This window comes from Notamacropus eugenii, chromosome 5, assembly GCF_028372415.1.
Source record: "Notamacropus eugenii isolate mMacEug1 chromosome 5, mMacEug1.pri_v2, whole genome shotgun sequence".
In the NCBI taxonomy this organism is placed as follows: domain Eukaryota; kingdom Metazoa; phylum Chordata; class Mammalia; order Diprotodontia; family Macropodidae; genus Notamacropus; species Notamacropus eugenii.
In genome coordinates, this window is record NC_092876.1 from 93,166,111 (window position 1) to 93,180,570 (window position 14,460).

General features: G+C 34.1%; 1 pseudogene; it reads left to right on the forward strand.

Moving 5' to 3' along the window:
- The first annotated feature begins 247 nt into the window (after window positions 1-247).
- Window positions 248-1,206, forward strand: LOC140507606 (olfactory receptor 51A4-like; annotated as a pseudogene).
- Window positions 1,207-14,460: the final 13,254 nt, after the last annotated feature.

Sequence of the window (14,460 nt, forward strand, 5' to 3'; positions counted from 1 at the left end):
TGTTTTTTCCAGTCACTATGAAATCTTACTTTGAGATGGTGCATAGTGATCCCCTCATTTGGTTTTGGTAGGTATAGGAAATATCAATATTTCTCATTAGAAAACCATCCTTTTCAGAAACATGATATGTACCAGCTCATTTCCCAAGAACAAGAAACTTTGAACAGGTCAAGTATCTGTGAGTTCTACTCTAAAAAATACTATCTATTAAACCACTCCTGATCTACTCTCCTACCTACCTACAATTTCTAATCTGAATGCCTCTGACATTGAAATCTTTATATTCTTCTTGGTTGGGATGCCAGGACTAGAGTACTCACATATGGATTTCTATCCCCATCTGCTTGGTGTACTTAATCTCTACCATGGGCAACTGCATTATCCTTTCTATCATCAAGAGAGAGCCTTCACTTTATGAGCTCACATACTATTTCCTATCTATGCTGACTCTTTCTGATCTGGGCCTATCCCTCTCCTCCCTATCCACCACGCTGAGGGTTTTTCTATTCGAATACCTTTCATTCTTTGCTGACACCTGCATTGCACAAGAGTTTTTCATTCATGACTTTCCAGTTCTAATCTTCAGCTCTCATAATTATGTCCTTTGGTCTCTTTGTAGCCATTCTCAAACCACTGACATGAAACTTAATACTCAATAACACAAGAGTTGTCCAAATCGGGCTGGTGTCAGCAGGAGCATTGTGTTAGTTCTCCCCTTCCCCATATTACAAGAAAAATCTTCTCTTCTTACACCAAGATGTCACGAATCTGGTCTGTTCTGATAATAAGATCAATGTCATTTGTGGTTTCTTTGGTGCCTTCTGCTCTATGGGTGCTTTTATGTTCATTGTTGTATCTTATGTACTGATGTTGAAGACTACTGGGTATAGCATCCCATGGAGAGAAGCTCAAAGCCTTCAACACTTTCATCTCACAAATGTATGCTGTATTCATTTTCTACAAAGCCACCTTTACTCTGGGTGCTGCTTATGGATTCTCAAGACATCCTTCCCCTATTCTTAATATACTTATGGCCAACCTACTTCTGATAATATCACCCTAATGAACCCTATCTTGTATTGTGCAAAAATGATCAGATCCAGGACAGAGTCCTATGATGGCTCATATAAAGTAGTCTTTATGAGAAGGGTAAAGGTAAATGTAGTTTGGGGAGATCAAAAGTCAATTTCAGGAAAAGAAAATTAGAATCATAAGATCCTTGATTTAGAGCTGAAAGGAACACCAAAGACCATCTAAATTCAAACCCCTCATTTTACAGATAAAGAAATTAAGTCACAGAGAGTGTAAATGAGTTGTCCAGCGTCACACAAGAAATAAATTGTAAATCCAAGATGAACAATTCTGCTCTGATTCTTTTTCTATACCCATGTGTTCATTGTTATCATATCATCATTATAAACCACATTTAATTAATTACTAAATTTTTGTACATTGGTTTGAAAATCCTTAGGTAAAGGGGGAAATAAGCAAATATGCCTAGGGTTCTGAGGGTTTCAGATAATTAAAAAATTTTACATTCTTAGAATATATATTGCATTTGTGAGTTCCTAGGTATGGGTGTTCCCCTGATGCAAATTTCATCACTGTACAGTACACTTCCTAAGAAAATTGCTCTGCTATAAGGAAGGAAACTATATCCTGCTTAAGGCCACCATAGAAAATGAAGTAATATCATTACTAAACATATATGCACCAAGTGATATAGCATCCAAAATTTTAGAGGAGAAATTAAAGGAGTTAAAGGAAGAAATAGACAGTAAAACAATACCAGTGGGGGACCTCAAACTCCCCCAGCCTGAACTTGATAAATCCAATCTCAAAATAAACAAGAAGTTAAAGAGGTGAATAGAATTCTGGATAAAGTAGATATGCTAGATCTCTAGAGAAAATTTAATGGGAATAGAAATGAATATATCTTTTATTTTCTCAATGGTACATGGTACATTTACAAAAATTAACCATGTACTAGGGCATAAAAACCTCACAATCCAGTGCAGAAAGGCAGAGATAGTCAATGCATCATTTTCAAATCATAACATAATAAAAATTATATGTAATTAAGGACTAAGAAAGATATATCAAAAACTAATTGGAAACTAAATAATCTCATGCTAAAGAATGGGTGGATTAAACAACAAATCATCGAAACAATCAATAACTACATTCAAGAGAATGTCAATAATGAGACAACAGCCTACCAAAAATTATGGGATGCTGCAAAAACATTTCTTAGAGGAAGTTTTATATCATTGAATGCTTACATGAATAAAACAGAGAAAGAGGAGATCAATGAATTGGGCATGCAGATGAAAAAGTTAGAAAAAAGAGAAAATTAAAAATCCCCAAGTAAGTATCAAATTAGAAATGCTGAAATCCAAGCCGAGATAAATAAAGCTGAAATTAAGAAAACTAGTGAACTAATAAATAAAACTAAGACTTGATTTTATGGAAAAAAACAATAAAATTGATAAGCAATTGGTCAATTTGATTTAAAAAAGAAGAAAACCAAATTACCAATAGCAAAAACGAAAAGGGTGAACTCACCTCCAATGAAGAAGAAATTAAAACAATAATTAGAAATTACTTTGCCCAAATTTGAAAAATTTTAATTTGTGAAAAGTTAAATGGATGACTATTTAAAAAAATATAAATTGTCCAGATTACCAGAAGAAGAAGTAAGATACTTAAATAATCCCCTTTCAGAAAAAGAAGTTGAACAAACCATCAATTAACTCCCTAAGAAAACATCTCCAGGGCCAGATGGATTTACAAGTAAATTCTATCAAACATTTAAAGAACAGTTATTTCCAATACTATATAGACTATTGGTAAAATTGTTTAAGAAAGAGTTTTACCAAATTCTTTTTACAATAAAAATAGGGTTCTGATATCTGAACTGAGAAGAGCCAAAATAGAGAAAGACAATTATAGATCAATTTCCCTAATGAGTATAGGGGCAAAAAATTTAAATAAGACATTAGCAAAAAAAATTACAACAACTTATCATGAGAATAATAAATTATGATCAGGTAGGATTTATACCAGAAATGCAGAGCTGGTTCAATATTAGGAAAATTATCAGCATGATTGACCATACCAACTACAAAACTAACAGAAACATGTGATTATCTCAATAGATGCAGAAAAAGCTTTTGACAAAAAACAGTTTCCATTCCTATTAAAAACACTGGAGAGCATAGGAATAGAAGGAGGCTTCCTTAAAATAATAAGTAGTATCTATCTAAAACCATTATATATTATATAGAAAGCATTATATATAAAGGGGAGAGGCTAGATGCATTTCCAATAGGATCGGAGGTGAAACAAGGATGTCCATTATCACCCCTGTTATTCAATATGGTACTAGAAATGTTAGCTTTAACACTAAGAGAAGAAAAAAAGAATTGAATTGAAAGAATTAGAATAGGCAAAGAAGAAATTAACTTGTCACTCTTTGCCGATGATATGATGATATGCTAGAGAATCAAGTAAAAAACTACTTGAAATAATAAGCAACTTTGGCAAAGTTGCAGGATACAAAATAAACCCACATAAATCATCTCCGTTTCTATATATTACTACCAAAGACCAACAGCAAATGATAGAGAAATCCTTTTTAAAGTTACTGTAGACACTACAAAATATTTGGGAGTCTTCCTGACAAAACAAGCCCAGGGACTATGTAAACATAATTACAAAACGTTTTTCACACAAATAAAGTCAGATCTAAGTCAGATCTAATTGGAAAAATATCAGTTGTTCATGGATAGGCTGAGGTAATATAATAAAAATGACAATTCTATCTAAATTAATTTACTTATTTAGTGCCATACCAGTCAAACTACCAGAAAATTATTTTCTGGAGCTAGAAAAAATGATATCAGAATTCATCAGGAAGAATTAATGAAAAGAAATGCTAGGGAATGTGGCCTAGCCATACCAGATCTAAAATTGTATTATAAAGCAGGAATCATCAAAACCTGTTGGTATTGACTAAGAAATAGAGGGTTAGAGAAGTGGAATGGGTTGGGTACTCAAGGCTCAACAGTCGATGAATATAACACTTTACTGTTTGATAAACCCAAGGACCCCAGCTTTCTGGGATAAGAACTCACTGTCTGACAAAATCTGCTTGGGAAAACTGGAAAAGAGTGTGTTGTGAACCAGGCATAGACCAATGCCTGACACTGTATTAAAATAAAGTCCAAATGGGTACATAATCTAGGTGTAAACGCTGATACCATAAACAAATTAGGGAAGAAGCAAGGAGTGGTTTATTTGTCAGATTTATGGAGAATGCACAAATTTATGACCAAACAAGAGGTAAAGAACATTACGAAATGCAAAAATGATAATTTTGGTCGCATTAATTGAAAAGTTTTTGTACAAACAAAGTCAATGCAACCAAGATTAGGAGGGAAGTAGAAAATTTGAAAAGGATTTTTACAACCAGTGTCTGTGGTAAAGATCTCATTTCTAAAATATGTGGAAGACTGAGTCAAGTTTATAAGAATATACAAGTCATTCCACAATTGACAAATGGTCAAAAGATATGAACAGGAAATTCACAGAGGAAAGAAATTAAAGCACATCTATAGTCACATGAAAAAATGCTATAAATCAGTATTGAGTAGAGAGATGCAAATGAAAACAACTGGTGTCCTACATCACACCTATCAGAAGATATGGGAGAGTTGGATCATTAATTCACTGTTGGTGGAGCTGTAAGCTGATCCAATAATTCTGGAGAGAAATTTGGAATATGCCCAAAGGGCTATAAATATGTGCATACACTTTGACCCAGCAAAACCACTTCTATGACTGTATCCTAAAGAGATCATAAAAATGGGAAAAGTTCCTTGTGTGCAAAATATTTATAGCAGTTCTTTTTGTGGTGGTCAAGAACTGGAAATTGAGGGGATGCCTCAATTGGGGCATTTCCCAATCAATTGGGGAATGGCTGAATAAGTTGTGGTATATGAATATAATGGAATACTATTGTGTTATCGAAAATGATGAACAGGCAGACATCAGAAAAGCCTGAAAAGATTTATATGAACTGATGCTGAGTGAAATGCAAAGAACCAAGAGAACATTATACACAGTAACAGCCACAGTGTGCGAGGACTGTTTCTGATAACCTTAGCCCTTCACAGCAATGCAAGGACTAAAAATATTGCCAAAGGATTTTTGAGGCAAAATGCCATTCATATTCAGAGAAAGAACTGTGGAATCAGAATGCAGAATGAAGCACACATTTTCTATTTTATTTTCTTTTGTTTTGTTTTTTCTTATGGTTCCTCCCATTCATTTTAATTATTCTAAGCAACAAGGCTAATGTGAAAGTGTGTTTAATAGGAATGTATGTGTGGAACCCATGTAGGACTGCATAACGTCCGGGGGGTAAAAGAAGGTGAGAAAATTTAAAACTTATGGAAGTGATTGTTGAAAACTGAAAATAAATTAATTTTAAAAAAGAATACAAAACAAAAAGAAAATTGCTCTCCTGAGGTTAGAAAATCCCATCACAAAGTTGGCTAGCTTTTAAAGGGTGACAATATTTTTCTGCCATAGAAACTATTGAAGATGTACATGGATGCATCAGTTAATTACTCAAAAAAAAAATAACAGGAATGCAGTACACTTGACATAGTTGTGGAAAATCAGAGTATCAAGATAGTAGCATTAAATGTATCAGGAGGAGGTGAAATTTGGGGGAATGGGAAAAAAAAGATCTCTGTGATAGCAAGTGAACAGCATAATTGTGTAACTTGAAAGATTAAATGCCAGCTAAGGTGGCTCAAGGATCATTCCATGTCCTTCACAAAATCTCCTGGAACTAAGTACCACATTCTACAGAATTCTCCTGTATCTCCTTCATTTTGACTCTCTCTCTCTCTCCCTCTCTCATATATATGTAAACACAGATATTTAATTACATATGTATACACACATATGTATGTGTATATATTTACATATAAGTGTGTGTGTGTGTGTGTGTGTGTGTGTATATATATACATATATTCATTCATTTATTTATTTATTTATTCACTGGTGGATAAAAAACCCTGAAAACAGCTTTAATACAAGCCCAAATATAAGAAATATCATTTGAGAGGTTGGATCTAGATATCCAGAACATAAAGTGAAAAGAGGTAGTGTTTTTTTATGGTGAAGAGAATATTGATTAAAGGCCAGGGTTGAAATCCAAGTCATCCTACTAATCTACATGACCTTAGACAAGTCAAATGTCATCTGTCTATCTGATGTTTGATTTTCAGATCTGTAAACTAAACAGGTTGATTTACTTGATCTGAAATACTCTATTCAGATATAGGTGCAACACAAAGAAGTATTTATTATATGTTTCCTCTGTAAAAGTACTTGCAGGGAAGACAGAACAAATCTGAGGTTCGTATCTGAGCTGAACTTTTAAGTCTAAGTGCTTGAGTTAAAGGTTCAGACAAGGAAGAATCTGATTATGTGGGAAATTTTTTCATGAAAAACAGAGTAGGCTAGTCCCACTTTATCAAGGAGGTCAAAACTAGGAGAAAAAGGGAAAACTTGCAGAGATGATGATTTTGACTTGAGGTAAGGAAAAAATCTTTTAGCTCTCTTAAGTATTTGCATGAAAGTTAAATGGGTTGCTTTAAGATGTAGTGCATTTTCTTTACCAAGAGTTCTTTAGTAAAATACTGAGTGACCATTTGTCAAAGACGTCATAGAGGATATTTCCATTCACATATGATAAACTCTGAGAACTACAATTAGGGAATTTTAAACTTAAAATTTTGCAGTTGAGTTTCCAAATCATTCAACTTGAACCCAAAGTTAGCTCACATTGCTTCTATCCTTGTGTTTGACTTTTGAACCAAGTAAGATGCACCACATTTTCCCACTACTATATTATTTTTCAACCCTTACCTGCCCCTTGCAAGCGATCTTTTCCCCCTCTTGGCGTGACTACTAGTTGAACTACTAGCTGATTCATCTTTCAAGAAAAAGCTTAAGTGATATTGCTTCCATTAGTCCTTTCTTTTTGCCTTTATTCGGTTATTTGTTTCCTCAGATCTGAAGAAGTAAAACGTGTGACTCAAACCTCTTTTGAAACTCTAAACCAATTTTGTAGCTTTGCTGTGATTAGTAATGTCTCTTTAACCAGCTCTAAACTAGATTCTCAGCTCATAATGGCAGTTATTCTTTTATTTTTCATTGTACCCATCAAAGTTCTAATCAAAATCTTTTTTCCATGATAGGATTTAAAGAATGTTTCCTGACTAAATTTTTAGCAGGGATTCATTTAATAACTATGAAATGTGTGTAACTAAGACATTATGGAAATATTTTGGTCCCTTTTTTTGCTATAAAAATTAACTCACAAGTATCTACATGCGTTGTTACAAAGAATGTGAAGCATATTCAATTCATTAAATATTATGTTAAAATTTCCTATGTGCCCGCCATCTTGCTGTTAGTTCACAATGATCTTTCTAAATCAGATATTGAACATACATCATGATGAGAATGTAAATTATTCCTTAAACAAATAAATGAAAGAATGAATGAATGGATGAGCAAATTAATGAATCAGAAAGCAAACACATATACAAATATTTTGTTTAAGCAACTATCTATAAAATTATGAATACATACACTTTTAATCTATATATATACTTATGGATATTTATTCTACATACATATAAACATGTGTACATATACATTGCACACACACAACTTCTCCCATTAAAGTACTCAAACTTGTAAACAAATAGTTTATCCCTAAAGGATCCCTGCCTCTAAACAGAAAGATCAGGATACATTATCTCCTTTTTATATCACCAACTTGAGCCCTTCAGGAAAATCATTAGAAAAAATCTTGGACTTGGTTCATGTCTAGAGAATGATCTTTGTAAATGAGATAAATAGATTCCCTTCTATAGAAGTCTTCAATATAAAAAAGTATAATGGGCATAAGACTGCTAATTATTTCCTATGTTCAAAGGAAATGCATAAAACTAGCAAACAAAAGTCCAATGAGTAAAGATATGTTGACATAAATATGAAACAACATAAACATAATTCTTAATGTTCTTTCCTCAGAAGTTGATATACAAAATAATAAAAATTAGAGTGTTTTGTAGAAATACTGAATCACCATTTCACCTTCACCTTGGCTTTAAGTTGTCTGAGTAATATTCTCAAGGACCATCTCTTCTAATAGGCTAGACCATGGCTTGAGCTCACTTTCCTCTTGGAGATTATTTTCATTACAGCTTTTAGTCAGCTCACATTGAGCACCCCCAAGAACTCTGAAACTTCTTTAAAGCCACTGTATTGACAATGCATTTTTTTGTTTTAGTATAATCAGGTGCTTCTAAATGAATAATGTGATTAAAGATCTTCTCCACACATTAATGAGCCTGGGAAGATTTGTAGGAAGGCCCACATCTTTGTTAATGAGTCACTGTTTCTGCAGGGTTGTGATGCCCTCTGGCTCTAAAAAAATGTATAAATACTCTAAAGCGAGATTTTAATTTGGGGCTTACTCCTTGGAAGTGTTTGTTTGGTCAGGTAAGACTCTGGACAGATGCTAAGGAGATCCCTGGCTTTGAAAATCCAGATGTTGGTGCTTCTCTCTCTAGTAATTATGTATGCATGTAATGGTCAGACAGTTGGATCTGTCCGTTGATCTATGATGTATATATTGTTTGTGTCAGATAGTTGGAAGCCCTCTCTGTTGATTTTGATTTCTCTGTATTTTCTCTGAACTTCAGGTTGTTGATTTTCCCCCCTGAACTAAGTGAATGATACATGTGCTTCATCAAAGTAGATTGTTGATGCCTCAAAAGTTGCTTTCCTTTTAAAAAAGCAGATCTAAGAACCTGCACAATGGGCCCTCCTTTGTATTTTAAGGAAGGCAACCAAACTAGTCATATTTTCATTCTCCACCAGGCTACATTCTTCTGGCCTTCTCCATCATGTGTCTATTCTAACCCTGCTTCCGTTTCCCTTTCAGTTTCTTTTTATGTGTTGTCTTTCTCATTAGAATGTATGCTCCCAAAGAACAGGGATTTTCTTTCTTTTTGCTTAAATTTGTATTCCAAAACTTTAGCATAGTGCCTGGAATATAGTAAGTACTTCATAAATGCTTCTTGACTAACCTGTACCATGAAAAGAAAATACACAGCAGAAGATGCAGTCAGGGTTTTTTAATCTAGCTATAAGATCAACTAGACTAGCATATATTGTCACAGTCATGTAGTATCGGTTGATTGGTCAATTGGTTGTTGTCCTTCATTATCAAAGAGGACCAAATTGACATCATTATGCTAAAATCAAGTTTCAATGTGTCCAACTATTGATCAATATGAACTCAGAATGCTCTACTATAGGTTGGGCATAAATAGTTCACGTGAACATTGTGGCAGGATAATCTAAATTAGCAGATCCTACATTTCCTTTGAGCTGTTTCAATTCTGCTTTGCTCATAGAGCACAGTGCCTTCTCTGATGTGGGCATGCCATGCTGAGTGGTCCTGTGCCAGTATCTCCCATGTCACACAATCAATTCTGAAGTTCTTAAGAGAGACTTTGACAGTGTCCTTGTATTGTTTCTTCTAAACACTATGTGAGTGCTTACCCTATGTGAGTTTTTCAATAAAATAGTCTTTTTGGCAAACATACATTTTGCTTTGAAACAATGTAACTGGCCCATCAGAATTGTGCCCTCTGAAGCAGAATTTGAATGGTTGGCAATTTAGTTGGAGTAAGAGACTCAAGTGTCTGTTATCTTTTCCTACCAGATGATCTTCAGACTCGTTCCAAGACAACTCAAATGGAAGCAAATCAATTTCCTAGCATGGCGCTGGTATACTGCACAGGATTCACAGGCATACAACAATGAGGTCAGGACAATGGCTCTGTAGACCTTCAGTTCGGTAATCCATCAGTTATCAAAGAATATGTATGGGTTAACATAGATCTGTGGTTGAACCAAAAAATCCAACCTCTTTTGACTGTTTCTTTTGAAATGTTCCCTCCCTTCTGCAGGAGATATGTCCTGGGAAACCTTGAAGAGCCCTCATATACTAGCTCTCTTTCTCTAAAGCAGTTTTTCCATAATTTTTTTTCAATCAATTGTTTTACTGAAAAGGTACAGGGCTAAGGATCTGACATTATCTTAGATAAAAATGAAAGAATAAATCAAATACATTAATTTGTTTAAAACATGTTCACATATTCTTATAAATGCAACGATGATAAGGAAAATGACATATAATTGTTTATAATTTTAAAATTTCTGTTGTAATTATTTTTTCATGGGGGAGCTTCTTTATCTCCTCCAGATTGAAACTTCTATAATAAATAAGTTAAAAAAATGAAAAGACATAATGCTGTCACTGCATGTGAAATTACACACAGTGATCTGTCCTAGTGGTTGTCCATTGCCCTGTTAAGAAGAAGAAATATACTTCATTAAAATCTTTGGACTAATTTCTTCTCATGCTACCCTGCAACCCATGTTTGTAAGTAACTGCATGTTTTCTGAGGAGCTCATAAGGAAATCCAGTCCTTTGAGACCATACCAAATGAGCCAAGGTCTCACTTGAAGACTCATAAAATCGTATTTTACATCTCTGGTGAAATCATGAGGGATGAGTCACGACTGTTGACTCCTCAACATTAGAGAAAGAGAAAAAAGCTAGGCTCTAAGGGACAACACTGGTTATAGGTAAGGATGGGGACATAGCAATGGGAAACTTCTGCATTTCCAAATCTCTTCTAGGGCTTGTTGACTTCTTAGTGGCTTGAGCAGGTAACAAAGGGAGAAATGAATGAAATGAAATGATCGATGTAGAGATATATCTTTACATAGGAGGCAAAAAGGTTTATAGCTTTGAAGGGAATGGGAAGGGAAGGGACTGAATTCTGAGTAGGACAATGCCTGTTTTCCTTCAGATCTTTTCTCTTAGATCCTGACAAAGGGAGCAAACTGAAATTATCAAAAGACATTAAAGAGATATATGAGGTCATGGGAAGTATGACCAACTTGGGATCTGGAGAGCTGGGTTCATATCTTGTCTCTGACACTGAGTACCTTTATGGCAATTTTACCTCAATGAACTTCATTTTCCCTTCTTTTCTAGAGTAAAGATATGATGTTTACATTACCTATCTCACAATGATGTTGTAAGAAAACGAGCCTCTGTGAAATGATATATGGAGGTGGCGATTGTTGATGGTATTATTGTGATGCTTCTTATCAGGATCTTGGCCTTGATTTTGCCTAGAAGACTCCAAAATGGGAGTACTGAGTGGAATTTGGGTGAAAATAGGCAGAGAGGCACCAAAAGTTAGGCAATGTAGTTTCTTTGAGCTCCTTCCTGGAAATAATAGGAAAGCCCATGTGGTAAGAGAGACTATAGGGGAGGGATATAAGGAATTCCAAACTCATTTATGTCTCCTCTCTTCTGACTCCCACCTAGTATCCCATATTGCCTACAATCCATATTTGTCTTTCATTACTCCAAGATATTTGATACTCAGACTTTCATTTCAACCCCAAGTCTCCTTGAAGCTATTATACTCTCTAAAGGAAACAACAAAAAGAAATCCTTCAAAGGCATAGACTGCTTCTGGGTAATGAAGTCATCATTGAACTGTCAGCCAGTTAAGGTAAATTTTCTGATCCTGCCTTGGATAGTATATGTCTATAATTCGACAAAAAACAGAGCTTTGATTTTCTGCCGTAAAATCAGAATAGCTGCCATTTCTATACCACTTCATAGCTATAAGTAGTTTACATTGAAGTTACTGATAGTGAAGTTAATAGAGCTCTAGGTCTTGAGTCAAGAAAAACCTCAGTTCAAATCCAGCATCAGACACTTACTAAGTGGGTGACCCAAGGTAAATCACTTAACCTGTATTTCCCTCAGTTTCCTCATCTGTTAAATGGGTAAATTTATAGCATCAGCCTCATAGAGTTATGCAATAGCTCAAATGAGATATTTGTAACATTTTTAGCACAGTGATAGGCACATACTTGGTGCTTAAGAAAACTTACTACCTTCCCTTACTTTTCTTATACATCCTTATGTAATACATTACATGAGGGCAATTCACCTATACTCCTTTGTTTCTTTTCCTTCCTTCCTTCTTTCCTTCTACAAATAATTATTAAACATGTAAACCATTGTGTTAGGTACTGGTAGAGATACAAAGCTTAGATAAGTAAAAAAAAAAAAAAAGGGTTTTTACCCTGATAGAGCCAACAATATTTAGGCTAGATATGACTCTCTAATTGTAATCTTTCTCATACCTAAAGTGCTGTAAATAATTATTTATATAACCCTAAAGAACAAAGAGGACTGAAGAAACTTAAGAGCTCTCCTCTCTCCAACTCTCACCAACTATGCATTGCTTTTCCTGCAGGACTAGGTAGTCATCTCCGTCAACGAGGAGGAAATCTCATACCAATGAGTTTTGGAACTAGGGTTATATTTATGTTCGTGTTACCATTAGTTTCCTTGATAATAAAATGTACAGTCAGCACTTGTGATGTTTGGTTGAATATACTTTATGTGTTTAAATCATAATATAAATAATCATGAGTATATGTGTATATATACATATAATGAATACAATTGAACAGAAAGTGACGATCATTGGTAGAAGGAGTTTCCTGTATCAGTGAAGCCATAAGTCAATCCCATTCCCACTTGAGTGGAAAGCAAAATAAAACAAGTTACAAACAAGAAATAATTTTAATAAACTGTTATTTTTAAAAAGTTTAATGAACTTGGAATCAAAATACATATATGTCATCATAAATATATACACACATTTATATATGTGCATATGCATAAATATATGAATATGAACCACCAATTATAGGAAATTTTTTCTCTAATTTGTTAAATCAATAACACATTTTTGAATGAGATTTTCAAATGTTCAAAGTGTTTTCCTTTTAACAGCCTTGTGAGTCACATACAAGTATTTTATCTATATTATAAAAGTTTGAGAAAATTATTTACTCTCTTTCAGAAGCATGTAAGTAGCACAATTAATAGAGTGTATGACATGAATTCAGAAAGACTTTAGTTGAAATTCAAGCTCAGATACTTACTGCCTATGTGAACCTGGGGAAGTAACTTAAGCTTTGTCTGCCTCAGTTTTCTCACCTGTAAAATTAGAATAATAGTCCCTACTTCCTAGAACTGTTGTGAGAACTGAAAGGGATACAGTTTCTAAAGCACTTAGTATAAGTGCCTGATATATAGTAGGCACTTAATAAATGCTTGTTTTTTCCTTCTCCCATATCACAAATTGTTGACTCCAGTACTCAAAGTCTTTTGACTCTAAATATGGTGTTCATTCCACTTCATGCCACTATCTTTCATGTAGGCAGGGAAGTGGGCATAAAGCCTTGTATGGCTTTCATTTAAAAGACTGACAATCTTTCAGCATGGTAAAAAAAAATGCTTGTTGACTGACTGATTAACCACAGATTTTATACAAGTCAATAATGTGATGACCCTTATAATTTATATGATCACTGAATCACAGGATGACAACTTTTTGGACTTAAAGAACAAACTGGTAGAATTTTTCTCTGAAAAAAAAATGAACAAAGGCTACATTAGCACAAAAGCATGTAGCATAGAGGGAGTAACACTCTGGTTTTTATGAACTGGAAGAAAATAAAATCAAAATATTATATATAATTGTATTAACTGCAAGGATATTAAACCTATAGAAGGTAAAACTTATGGTGGAACATATAATGTGGAAAAGGGAGTAATTTTTTTTTTTGTCCTGTTCGAGAGGAGAGAAGTTGAAGGGTGAAAGTTACTGGAAGGCAGACTTTGACTATGTAAGAAATTCCTAACAACCAGTGTTCTTTCAAAGTAGAATAGATTTCTAGTAAGGTTCGGGGTTCCCCAGCAATGGAAGTATACAAACAGAGACTGGATTACCATAAGTCAGTAATAATGTAGAGAGAATTTTTGAGTTGGGTCAAAGATTGGTCTAGATTGCTTTAACCTCAAAAAACTCTAGACACTCTTTGAATATATGATTATGTCGTTCCCTTTATCACAGCAATCATAGGAGCTTGGACACTATTTGTGATTGCAGTAGCAATCACAGGATTTAAATTACACCTAAAAATTATCTCTTTGAATTTTAATTTCTTCATATATGTAATCAGGAAAATAATAGTGCCTATCTTTCCCAATTGTTGAGATGATCCAATAAAATCATCTATATAAAATATTTTTAAGTGCTATAAAATGCCATTATTAACATTATCTCATATTCTTCTTTTCTCTTTGGATGAATTACAGATAGAAATGACCTAAGACAACTCAAGGTCCTACCTATGATATTTTCTTTATTTTTGCTGTTTTCTGGACCATTGTCTAGTAGAATAAATAT